The sequence below is a fragment of the Schistocerca americana genome, chromosome X (assembly GCF_021461395.2).
Source record: "Schistocerca americana isolate TAMUIC-IGC-003095 chromosome X, iqSchAmer2.1, whole genome shotgun sequence".
NCBI classification, from domain to species: Eukaryota; Metazoa; Arthropoda; class Insecta; order Orthoptera; family Acrididae; genus Schistocerca; species Schistocerca americana.
The window spans coordinates 887,369,944-887,383,655 of NC_060130.1; the positions used below are offsets into that span (position 1 = coordinate 887,369,944).

The following is a 13,712-nucleotide window of genomic DNA, read 5'->3' on the forward strand; positions in this document are numbered from 1 at the left end:
GTCAGTGTTTTATTCGTGCTACAACAACAAAATGCCTAATACATAAGTAATGCCTATTTGCGGTTGTCTTAGGACTTTATTCTTCAGCGACGCATCCAATGTGCAATGGCAGTGCATATGTATGTTTGTTTACATGGAGATTCAACAGAGTATAAGCACGATGCCCAATAACTCAAATAATACAGGGTGGTTATAATTAAACTTTTGCTACTTGAGAGGGCCCACATGAAAAACAGTGATTGTAGGACAATAAAACTTTGTGGAAACATTTTTAACAACATGAAGAAAACAAATAATGAATAAACCACTGAAAGCAACTAATTTTATTTTCCACACGAGAGGGTAGCATTTGTTAATTACGAGGGCTATCCACAAAGTACATTACGTTTTGGAATTAAAAATAAATAAAGTATTGAAATTTTTTTTTATTATATACAGATGAAAGCCACACTTAAATACTACTTTTCAACATAGTTGCCATTTAAATTAAGGCACTTATCATAGCGATCGACGAGCTTGGAAATTCCTTCGTCACAAAATTCGGCCGCCTGCGCCTTCAACCACGTAATGACTGTCTTTTGGGACAGAAAAGGTGTGATTTTTGTGGATTTCCCGGAAAGAGGCACTACAATAAACTCTCAAAGGTATTGCCAAACTCTGCACAACCTCAAAAGAGCAATACAAAACAAGCGCAGGGGAAAGTTGGGCTCAAAGATCTAGCTGATTCACAACAACGCCTGGGCCCACACGGCAAATGCTACTCGTGAAGTTCTCGAATCTTAAGTGGGAGTTGTTGCCTCATCCGCCGTACAGTCCGGACCTGGCACCGAGCGACTTCCACTTATTCCCAGCAATGAAGAAGTGGTTAGCTATGCAGCATTTTGATGACGACGCACAGCTTCAAGAAGAGGTAACCACGTGGTTGAAGGTGCAGGCGGCCGAATTTTACAACGAAGGAATTTCCAAGCTCGTCCAGTGCTACGATAAGTGCCTTAATTTAAATGGAAACTATGTAGAAAAGTAGTATTTAAGTGTGGCTTTCATCTGTATATAATAAAAAAAAATTCCAATACTTTATTTATTTTTAATTCCAAAACGTAATGTACTTTGTGGATAGCCCTTGTACATATCAGGTTACAAATGTTGCTCAATGTGATGACCATCTGCATCCATGACAGCCTGGAAGATTATACGGACATCATTTCAAAATTGTTCACAGCACTTTTCGAATTGTGGACCACGGAATATTCAGCTGTTATGACATAGCTCATGCACCACTTTAAGATCACACATTGAGTCCAGCTTTCTCAGCCATGGTAACAGTAACTTCTTCAACAATTTGTGGCACAACTGGCCATCAGCCTCTTTCAGGAGCAATGGCCAAATCACCAATTAATTCAAACTTCTGAATCATTCTTCACCCCCCAAGTCTTGAAAGCAGTCCTCTCGGTATCCCATTAATGCATCAATACTTGCGAAGAGCAGCAGAACTATTGGTGTTGTTTTGATAAAACAACTTTATGAGTAAAAGCCCAGCTAACCTTGCCCAGATCCATGTTGACCGTCTGCAACTGTAATGCACACTATTGCTTGTGTTTCAACACTATGTCATCATAGCAGTACCAGTGCCAAACAGCAAGTCTTGTGACACCAATAACACCACAAACCCTGTACTGCACAGTCTGAGCATTATCTCTATAAAGTTAGGTATCAATATGGTAAGTAATTTTCTATCTCCACTGGCTCAAGTAGTGAAAGTTTAATTCTAGCCCACCCTTTATTATTAATTAACCACAGAAGGTTTATTCCTGAATTCTCAAATTTAGACGGGGACAGCAGTCAGCTGCAAAAATTCCATAATTTATTGCAGATCTAGATTTTGACAATAACAGTCATCGGTGCATTACCAGAAGTGTCATGTAGGTACCAACATGTTGCAGTATAAACTTGTGATAAATGACAAGACTTTATATGGCAGAAACAAATCTCCGACTGCAATGGCCTTAGTTTTGTTTCTGCCACGTAATGACTAATGTAATTTGTCACGCTCGTGTCATTTGCCACAAGTTTATGTTCCGACATGTTGGTCCCTATATGACTCATCTGATAATGCACTGATGATTATGTTATAGTCTAAATCTAGATCTGCAATAAATTATGGATTGTTGCAACTGACTGCTGTCCTCCTCTAAATTTCAATATTCAATGGTCACTGTGCACACAAGCATCCAATGTATTTTAGTTTAGTTAATCGTGAATTGTTTTCTATTTACGCAGCAGATAATACCAACTAAAACTTGGGAGCAGCACAACCATGGGCTGGAAGGACAATAAGTTACTTATCTACTCCATTTTTTCTGTTTTCTTCCTCCACTGTGTCATCTTGCTCCTGTTGTCAGTCAACAGAAATCTGAAGCCTTTGGTCAAATTTGATTCAGCACCTGCTTTCGCTGACATCTGAGATCCTACGATACCATAACGAACAGCATCAAGAACTCCACTGTTGAACATGATTGGGCTGTGTAGGCAGCAGCTGTGTGAACCAAGTGCACTGAGGCCTGTTCCACAATAATAGTATCGTTATATACTGGCAGCTTCTTGTTGGCAGAAGGTAGGCACACAACAGGTAGAAGAATTCACATCTCTCTTCCTATTAATTCTTGAACTGCATTTTTCCTCTTTTCCATTCAGTTTTTGCACCTCCTCATGTCAGCCCATTTGACAGGAGCCTATCTTGCTACCTCCTCATCATGACACAGATTAAATCCCTTCACTTATTCACAGTCAAAGCACTTTTTGTCATAATAATAATAATAATAATATGCAGATAGAGCTGTTTCATTCAACTGTACCTCCCAATCAGTCAATACTTTACTGCACATTTTTATACTTGTGTCCATGGTTGCCATTTACGTTGTCTTTCTCATGAATTATCTTCAAGAAAACTATGCTACATTTTAATTCTGCCAACTATTTCTTTACTGTAGGAAACTGCCAACTATTTCTTTACTGTAGAAAATGAAGTAACAGACCCATTATAAGCCTTTGGATGAACTGTAAGCAGAGGCTTCTGCAGCCGTTGTCACAGACAATAAAATTCTTCTGGGTATGTGACCGAACTGTCAATGTGTAAAATTCTCTAACATTTTGGCCAGTATTGCAAATGGGCTTCCTCAGGGTGTTCTTGATAATTTGTATACCCACAAGAACCTTATTGAGTTTGGATGAACTATTCAAAACAAAGAATTTTACAATGGCACAGTATTCTATTTTAAAAAAGGCAATTTCTATCGTCAACTATAAGGTTGGTTTGATGTATTTCAAACCTGTACTCCAGTCAATGTTATTGTGCACCATCTCCAACATAACGAAAGTAATATATCACTGATTCACTGATATCAGCATTCTTTCTATAGCTAGCCAAGCACTAGTCACATTGTTCTCATTATTTTATAATGTTAGGAAAGTTCTCTAACATAATAATGGCAGATCCAACAATAGTGCTCAGCTTAAAACTAAATAACCTCCTAAATGACACCTGAAATGCTACTAATATACTTTAACATGCTGTGTCAGGTTATCCCACATTGGCCAAATGGCGATGTTAAAAAGCGGTAATAAAACTTGGTTAATGCCATGAGAGGATAGTACTTTGTTAAATGCATGATAAACCTGTGTGCAGACACAAAGAACACAAAAATGCAAATATAAAAACCACAACATTTGGCAACAGATGATGAATTTATTTGAAATTCAATGTAAAACTTACTGTATGAAATGACTAAGTAAAATGAAAGAAGAATATACTATGGTATACGAGTAAACAAGACAAGTAATTATGGAATTTAAGCGCCATTACAGCCAATCAATAATAACAAACCTACTGCACTAGACGATATACTTATTACACTTTTATACTGACAGCATTCTGAAAAAGATAGATTGCTGTTCACCATAAAGATGACACGTTGGGTTACAGACAGGCACAACAAAATGACTGTTACATACTGAGCTTCTGGTCAAAGCCTTTTCCAGAAAAGAAAGGAAAAAACACACACATCAACACAAGCACACACACACACCCCTCGTGCACACATGACTCCCATCTCCAGCTGCTTTGGCCAGACAGCAACTGCTGCATTGAGCAAAAGCAGCAGTCTGCAGTGGGGCAGGGAAGGTGGAGGGATAGGAGGGGACAGGTGGGGGAGAGAAAAGCCATGTCTGGCAGAGCATGCAGGGATTAGAAGGTGGCAAGACAAGGCTGCCAGGCGCAGCATCAAGAAGCTTTGAGAGTAAGAGGGAGCGGAAAAGAGGAGGAGCAGAGGGAGGAACAGACTGGTGAGTGTGTTGGCAGAGAGCGGTGCACAATGATGGTGAGAGGATGTAAATTGGAAGGAGGTAATAGGGAACAGGGGGCAGAAACCATTGGGCAGAGGATGTGAGGAAAGTAGGTTACTGTAGGTTGTGGCTTGGATTACTCTGGCATTGGAGAATGTGTTTTAAGGATAACTCCCATTTGCACAGTTCAGAGAAGCTGGTGGTGGAGGGAAGGACCCAGATGGCCCGGGATGTGAAGCAGGCATTGAAATCAAGCGTGTTATGTACAGCTGTACATTGTACACTTTGCTCTTGGCCACAATTTATCAGTGGCCATTCACCCCAGTAGACAAATAGTCGGTAGTCATACCAATATAGAAAGTTGTGCAATGATTGCAGCAGAGGTGGTATATGACATGCCTGCCTTCACAGGTGGTCTGGCCTCTGATGGGGCAGGGTAAGTTTATGACAGCACTGGAATAGGTGTGCTGGGTGGATGGATTGAAGAAGTCTTGCACCTGGTTCTTCTGCAGATGTATGATAATCATGGTAAGGGCTTGTGACTGGGAGTGGCATATGAATAGACAAGGATACTGCAGAAGTAAGGTGGGTGATGGAACACTGCTTTAGGTGAGGTGGGAAGGATCTTGGGTAGGATGTCCTTCATTTGAGGGCATTATGATAATCAAAGCCGTGACAAACGATGTGGTTAAGTTGTTCCAGTCTGGGGTGGCACTGGATGACAGCAGAATCACATCCTTCATCAGGGCTTTGATTATCTATCCTCGTGCCCTGAAATGGACACCTACCCAAGATAACCCCCCCCCCCCCCCCCCAAATTGATGTTCTGTCACCCAACCGACCTCTGCAACACTGTAGTCCGTCCCACTGTCACTACCAATCCCATCCCCTTGCCATTGGGATTACACCTCTGTAGAAGGCCCAGGTACTTGACTTGCCCAATCCACCCACCCAACACTTTCTCTTCCAGTCCTGACACAGTCTTATCCTACTCCATCAGAAGCCCAGCCATCTGTGAATGTGGCCATGTCATATACCAGCTCTACTATATTCACTGCACAACTTTTTATATTGCTATAACTACCAATCAGCTGTCCACTAGGCTGAATGGCCACTACCAAACTGTGGCCAAGTGCAAAGTGAACGACCCTTGGCACAACATGCAGCTGAACACAACATGCTTGACTGCAATGCCTGATTCACAACTTGGGCCATCTGGATCCTATCCTCCACCACCAGTTTTCTGAAATACCCAAATGGGAGCTGTCCTTACAACATATTCTCTGCTCTTTAAATTATCCTGGCCTGAACCTATGATAACTTACTGTCCCTACAGCCTCCACTCAACAGTTTGTGCCCCATCTGTCCTCTCACCTCCTCCCAAATCACATCCCCTCACTGTGTGCTGCTCTCTGTCAACACACCTACTGGTCTTTTCTCCTCTCTGCTCCTCTCCTTTTCTGATCCCCATGTCCCCCTTCCCTCCCTCCCCCCCCCCTTCCCCCCAGCCTCCTGACGATGCAGCTGGACCTCTTCCTGCCATCTTCTAGTCACTGTGTGCTCCACCAGACAGCACTCTTCTCTCCTCCACATATACCCTTCTAACCCTCTACCTTCCCAGCCCCACTTCAGATTGCTGCTTTTGTTCAACACAACAGTTGCTGTCCGGCCAGAGTAACTGGAAATGGCAGTTGTGTGTGTTTTCCTTTTTCTTCTGAAAAGGGCTTTGGCCAAAAGCTCAGTGTGTAACAGTCTTTTCATTGTGCATGTCTGGAACTCAATGTGTCATCTTTATGGCAAGTAGCAACCTATCCTTTTCATAATATTGTTCATATTTCAACCTTGTCTTTCCATTTTCTTGTACACTTTTACATTGGCTGCACACAGCAACTGTTTCCACTTGTTAATGCTGTTAGTTGTATGTTGTTGGAAGAACTGGTTCTATGTCTGGCCTGGGTTGCATCAGTTTTTAAGAAAGATGGCACCACAGATGCAAAATATGGAGACCAATGCATCTACCATCAATTAGTTGCAGAATCATAGACAAAAATTTCTTCCTAGGAATCAAAATGTATTCCACGAGTTTTTATCATCCAAAACTCAGCAAACCCTACCAATCCAAAAGATCCAGAAGACTGCAAATGGTAGTACTGTGTTGACGTGTTACAAAATGTCAGGGAAGCATTGGACACATTTTTATATTTTTGCTTAGTAAACAATACATATGCTTGCAAAGTATCAAAACAGATATGAGCCCATACACTGCTCAGTCAGAAAATTATGACCACCAATCTATCGATATAAACCTGTCTGGGCAGTAACAGCATCACCTGGCAAGGAATGATTGCTAGCGAGACACATGCAAGGTGCATGCAGTATCAATGATCATGCTGTCTGTGTGTAGAATGGGGAAGGCACATGATCTGAGTTTGACTGAGGGTAGATTGTGATGGCCTGGAGGCTTGCCACGAGCATTTTGGAAACTGCACGACTTCTTGGATGTTCAAGGAATGCTATGATGAGTGTCTTTAACACATGGCACAACGAAGGTAAAACCACGTCCAGACGTCATGGGGTCGGATGGCCACCCCTTATTACAGATGTCGGACAGACTGACTGATAAAACACGACAGACGGCAAACTGTGGCAAAACTAACATCAGACTTTAATGCTTGGACAGAGTACAAGCATGTCTGAACACACAGCACACCGAGCATCCCTAATAGTGACCCTTCGCAGCTGATGACCTATAAATGTGTCGATGTTAACACCGTGACATTGGCAACTACAACTGAAATGGGCATGTGACCATTGGCACAGGTCATTGGTGCTGTGGCAGAACGTTGCACTGTCTCACAAATCCCGATACCTTCTTCACCGTGCCGAAGGGAGGGCGCGAATCTGTCGTCTTCCAGGGGAGCAGCTCGTTGACACCTGTACTCTCTCTTTTTTTTTTTGGGGGGGTTTTAGGGCGCAAAACTTCTATGGTCATTAGCGCCCAGCCCGTGACGTAGGAAACAGGAATAAACTAAAGGTAAAATCAGCAGCAATGGGAACAAGGTCATAAAATTTGAGAAACTAAAGACAGAAGGAATGCTTAAAAATCCACTATAGAAAGGGGTTGTTCGTCCCCAAAAAAAGCTTCAAATCACTGACGTCATTTCACTGTCACTAATAAACTGTAGAACGCGGTCAGCTGAGCGCGTGTCATCTGCTAAAATCGACGATAGATCAGGCGATAGCTGTAGACGGGAGCATAACGGATTAAAATAGGGGCACTCAATTAAAAGGTGTCTGACCGTCCACAGCTGAGAGCAGTGGGGACAGAGTGGGGGAGGATCACCGCTTAAAAGATGTCGATGGCTAAAAAGACAGTGCCCTATCCGGAGTCTAGCTAAAATTACCTCCTCCCGACGACGCGTTCGGGAGGAAGAGTTCCAAGCGCAATGAAGGGCTTTCACTTCCCGCAATTTATTATGGGGAAGTGTTGACCAATGCGCATGCCATAAATGAGCAACTTGGCGACATAAACCACTCCGTAGATCGGTAAACGGAAGAGACTGAATAGCTGGCCGAGGAAGAGAGACTGCAGCCTTGGCCGCTATATCGGCCGCCTCATTCCCACAGATACCAGCGTGTCCCGGGAGCCAGAGGAACGCCACTGAGACGCCCCCCAGGTGGAGCAAGCGCAGACAGTCCTGAATCCGGTGGACCAGAGGGTGCACAGGGTAAAGAGCTTGGAGACTTAGGAGAGAGCTGAGAGAATCTGAGCAGATTACGTACTGTATCCGCTGATGGCGGCGGATGTAGTGGACAGCCTGGAGAACAGCGTAAAGCTCCGCAGTATAAACCGAACACTGGTCGGGAAGCCGAAAGTGATTTGGGGTGTCGCCAACAATATAGGCACTCCCTACACCTAACGATGTTTTCGAGCCGTCGGTGTAAATAAATGTGGCTTCCGGCATTTGTGCACATAGAGCAGCAAATGCCCGACGGTAAACAAGTGTAGGGGTACCATCCTTGGGAAATTGACATAGGTCTCTGAGCAAGTCGATCCAGGGACGGAGCCAAGGCGGTGCTGTACCCCAAGTTGTCAAGAAGGTTTTAGGAAAGCGGAAGGAAAGAGAATGGAGCAGTTGACGGAAGCGGACTCCCGGGGGTAGTAGGGAGGAGGAGCGGCCTGCATACCCGACATCAAAGGAGGCGTCGAAAAAAAGGTCATGGGCTGGATTAGCAGGCATGGAAGACAGATGACTAGCATAACGACTCAGAAGGACTGCCCGCCGATTGGACAGCGGAGGTTCAGCAGTCTCAGCATAAAGGCTTTCCACAGGGCTGGTGTAAAAAGCTCCAGACACTAAACGTAATCCACGGTGGTGGATAGAGTCGAGACGCCGAAGAATAGACGGCCGAGCAGAGGAGTAGACTATGCTTCCATAATCCAATTTCAAGCGCACTAAGGCGCGATAGAGGCGGAGAAGGACCACTCGGTCCGCTCCCCAGGAGGTACCATTCAGGACACGGAGCGTGTTAAGGGAACGCAGACAGCGAGCCGAAAGATAGGAAACGTGGGAGGACCAGCACAGTTTTCTGTCAAACATAAGACCCAAGAATTTAGCGACGTCGGAAAACAGAAGGTTGACAGGACCTAGATGTAAGGAGGGCGGAAGAAACTCCTTACGTCGCCAAAAATTAACACAAACGGTCTTACTGGGTGAGAAACGGAAGCCGGTTTCGATGCTCCACGAGTGGAGGCGATCGAGACATCCTTGAAGACGTCTTTCAAGAAGGCTGGTCCGTTGAGAGCTGTAGTAGATCGCAAAATCGTCCACAAAGAGGGAGCCCGAGACATCAGGAAGGAGACAATCCATAATTGGATTAATGGCGATGGCAAACAGTACAACACTCAGCACGGAGCCCTGGGGTACCCCGTTTTCTTGGGAGAAAGTACGGGAGAGAGTAGTGTTCACCCGCACCCTAAATGTGCACTCTGCCATAAATTCGCGAAGAAAAAGGGGCAGCCGGCCTCGAAAGCCCCAAGAGAACAGTGTGCGGAGGATGCCTGTCCTCCGACAGGTATCGTATGCTCTCTCCAGATCAAAAAATATTGCTACCGTTTGGCGTTTCCGGAGAAAATTGTTCATGATATAAGTGGAGAGAGCAACAAGATGGTCAACAGCAGAACGATGCTTTCGGAATCCGCATTGGGCGGGTGTTAAAAGACTGCAGGATTCCAGCCACCAAGCTAAACGGTAATTCACCATACGCTCCAAAACCTTACAGACACTACTCGTGAGAGAAATGGGGCGATAGCTAGAGGGGAGATGTTTGTCCTTTCCAGATTTCGGAACGGGAACAACAATAGCTTCCCGCCATCGCCTGGGAAAGGTACTGTCGGTCCAAATTCGATTATAAAGGCGAAGGAGGTAACGCAGACTATGGGTTGATAAATGCAGCAACATTTGGACATGGATACCATCCGGTCCTGGGGCGGAGGAGCGAGAAGAAGAGAGGGCATGTTGGAGTTCCCGCATGGAGAAAACAGTATTGTAGCTTTCGTGATTTTGAGAGGAGAAAGCAAGATGTCGCACTTCCGCCGCACGTTTCTTCGGGAGAAACGCTGGCGGGTAATTTGAAGAGCTTGAAATCGCAGCAAAATGCTGACCCAATGAGTTAGAAATTGCGACGGGGTACACTAAGGTATCATGCGCGACAGTGAGCCCAGAGACCGGGGAGAAACTAGGCGCGCCTGAGAACCGTCGAAGCCGACTCCAAACTTCCGAGGAGGGAGTGAAGGTGTTAAATGAGCTAATAAAGAATTTCCAGCTTGCCTTCTTGCTATCGCGGATGACGCGACGGCATCGCGCACGGAGCTGCTTATATCGGATACAGTTGGCCAAAGTTGGATGGTGACGGAAAATGCGAAGAGCCCGTCGCCGCTCACGTATTGCGTCACGGCATGCCTCGTTCCACCAAGGAACTGGGGGGCGCCGGGGCAATTCGGAGGTGCGTGGTATGGAACGTTCCGCAGCTGTGAGAATAACGTCGGTAACATGTGTGACCTCATCGTCGACGCTGGGAAAGCGACGGTCATCGAATGTCGCTAGAGACGAAAAAAGTGTCCAATCGGCTTGGGCAAACTTCCAGCGTCGCGAGCGCATATATGGCAGTTGAGGCTGCAGTCTAAGAACACATGGAAAGTGGTCACTCGAGTGTGTATCATCAAGGGCGAACCATTCGAAGCGCCGAGCTAGCGGAACAGTACCGACCGCAAGGTCCAAATGATATAAATTTGTCGTGGAGGCAGACAAAAATGTGGGGACCCCAGTGTTGAGGCAGACTAGATCCGCTTGGTGGAAGACGTCTAGCAATAGTGAGCCACGTGGACAAGGATGTGGAGATCCCCAAAGTGGGTGGTGGGCATTGAAGTCCCCAACCAGCAAATAGGGGGGTGGAAACTGATCAAGAAGATGAAGGAGATCAGCTCGTGCCATTGGTGTGGACGATGGAATGTATACCGTACAAAGAGAGAACGTGTATCCAGAAAGGGAAAGACGGACGGCGACAGCTTGGAAGGAAGTGTTTAAATGGATTGGGTGATAATGGAGAGTATCATGGAGCAGAATCATGAGTCCTCCATGGGCTGGAGTGCCCTCAACAGAGGGGAGGTCATATCGAACGGACTGAAAATGAGGTAGAACAAAGCGGTCATGGGGACGCAGCTTTGTTTCCTGAAGACAGAAGATGACCGGCGAGTAGGATCGTAAGAGGATCGACAATTCATCCCGATTGGCTCGAATGCCGCGGATATTCCAGTGGATAATGGACATAGATTGAACAGAAAATGGAGGAACGTGACCAAGGGTGCTGTCAACTCAACGACTGCTCAGAGCTTGCGACCGACAGCATCGAATGGCATTCAGTCGAAGGCAGAAGATCCTGATCCATAGGTTGGTCAGGAGCAGCTCCTGCCACCAACGATCGGCCAGTTGACCGGCCACCAGCAGTGCGCCTCGGCGACACAGAAGACGGCCGAGGGCGATTTCCGCCAGGTGGTGCTGTAGATGGGACACGCCTTGGCGGAGAAGGAGAGAAACTGTGTTTCTTCGTAGCCTTCTTAGAAGTATGATGTTTAGATGAAGGAGGAACCGATGGTTGTGAAGTTGCGGTACGTAAAAACTCGTCACGAGAATGCTCTTTTTTCGAAGACTTGGCGTCTGACTTTTGGGCTCGAGATTTAGCAGAACCCGACGAAGGGTGAGCCATAGAGTGGGCAGGCGAAAGGGGTGAGGTTGAACGGGCGATCTTTGCGCTGGCCGATCTGACGACCGTGGTACTAAAGGTGAGGTCGCAAGCCTGCGTGGCCGCCTCCTTTGTTGGTCGAGGAGAAGCAAGGACAGTGCTGTATTTACCTTTCTGAGGCACGGTGGGCTGTCGACTGGCGAGTAACTTTCGAGCAGCAAAGGTCGACACCTTTTCCTTCACTCTTATTTCCTGGATGAGCTTTTCATCCTTAAAAACGGGGCAATCTCGAGAGGAAGCAGCGTGGTCACCCATACAGTTGATGCAGCGAGGGGATGGAGGTGGACAAGCACCCTCATGGGCATCCTTGCCACATGTAACACATTTGGCCGGATTGGAACAGGACTGGCTGGTGTGATTGAACCGCTGACATCGATAGCAACGCGTAGGGTTTGGGACATAAGGGCAAACGGAAATTATCTCATAGCCCACTTTGATTTTTGATGGGAGTTGAACTTTGTCAAATGTCAAGAAGACAGTGCGGGTTGGAATGATGTTCGAGTCAACCCTTTTCATAACCCGATGAACAGCCGTGACGCCCTGGTCAGACAGGTAGTGCTGAATTTCTTCGTCAGACAATCCATCGAGGGAGCGTGTATAAACGACTCCACGCGAGGAATTTAAGGTACGGTGCGGTTCCACCCAGACAGGGAAGGTGTGGAGCAGAGAAGTACGCAGCAATTTTTGAGCCTGGAGGGCACTGTGTGTTTCTAACAACAGGGTGCCATTCCGTAATCTGGAACAAGACTTTACAGGACCCGCAATTGCGTCGACACCTTTCTGAATAATGAAAGGGTTGACCGTGGAAAAGTCGTGACCTTCGTCAGACCGAGAAACAACAAGGAACTGTGGCAACGATGGAAGAACCGTCTGTGGCTGAGACTCAGTGAACTTACGTTTGTGAGCAGACATAGTGGAAGGTGAGGAAACCATTGCGGAAGAATCCCCCATGATTACCGGCGTCTCCGATGGCGCGCTCCTCCCTTGTGGGGGCCCTCACCGAGGGCACACCCGCCTTAGGTGATTGTTCACACCTCAGGTCACACCTCCCGACAAATGGACGGAGGGACCAATCGGCACTTTCGGAAGGTATCAGCTCGGGTAATCACCCCTCCCTGGGCCTGGCCGTTACCAGGGGGTACGTACGTGTCCTACCTGTCTACCCGGGGCGGGGAATTACGCGTTACCCCGTCACCGGCTACGCATGGAAGTGCGTGGGTCGGCCTTCAGACACGCACAGGGAGGAAAGAAGAGAAAGGGAAAGGAAAGAAGAGGGGGTCTCAAACGCCGCAGCGGAGAAAAGGTCAAGGAGAAGAGGGAAGGAAAAGAGAAGGACAGAGGAAGGACGAGGACTTGCAAGTGTAAGAGCAAGGAATTTGGAACAGTTTCGAGCGTCCGTCTCCGGATGTAGGCACAAACCATACTCCCAGAGGGGGAGAAAGGGAAGGAAAGAGCCAGAGGTGAGGGGGGGGGGGGGGGGGACGAAGATGGGGGATGGGGAGAGATGCGGAAAGGGAAGGTATGCAGCCCGGAAAGGAAGGAGGGCCACATTAGCTTGGGGTCCCGTGCTCGCTACGCACGTGTCCACAAAAGAGTTGTGGACCCCCTGGGGGGGACACCTGTACTGCGAGATAGAGAAGCTGGCATCAGCTCCATTAAGCTCTGTGGAACATTTGCGTGGGACCTATAGGTCCAGTGGAGCTTGTAAAAGGCACCACAATGACCACGGAGTATTGTACACTGGTTGCAGACCACATATAGCCCTTCATGATGATCGTGTTTCCCAACGGCAGCGGCATTTTTCAGTGAGATAATGCGCAATGTCCCAAGGCCAGGAGTGTGATGGAGTGGTTCCAGGAACACAGTGGTGAGTTACAATTGATGTGCTACCCCCCAACCCGAATCACCATATCTGAAGCCAAGCAAACACATTTGGGATGCTCATCGCACCCTCCCAAGAATTTACAAGAGCTAAGTAACTTTTGTTTGCCCACGCGGGTACAAGTTCCTCCAGCGACTTTACCAAGGCCTCATTGCTTCCATGCCACGACATGTCGCTGCTGTCATCTGTG

At 46.8% G+C, this 13,712-nt stretch overlaps 1 protein-coding gene across 2 annotated transcripts in view; it reads right to left on the minus strand.

Moving 5' to 3' along the window:
* LOC124555787 (hydroxysteroid dehydrogenase-like protein 2) overlaps positions 1-13,712 on the minus strand; it is a 50,990-nt gene that overhangs the window by 25,330 nt on the left and 11,948 nt on the right. The window lies entirely within an intron of this gene.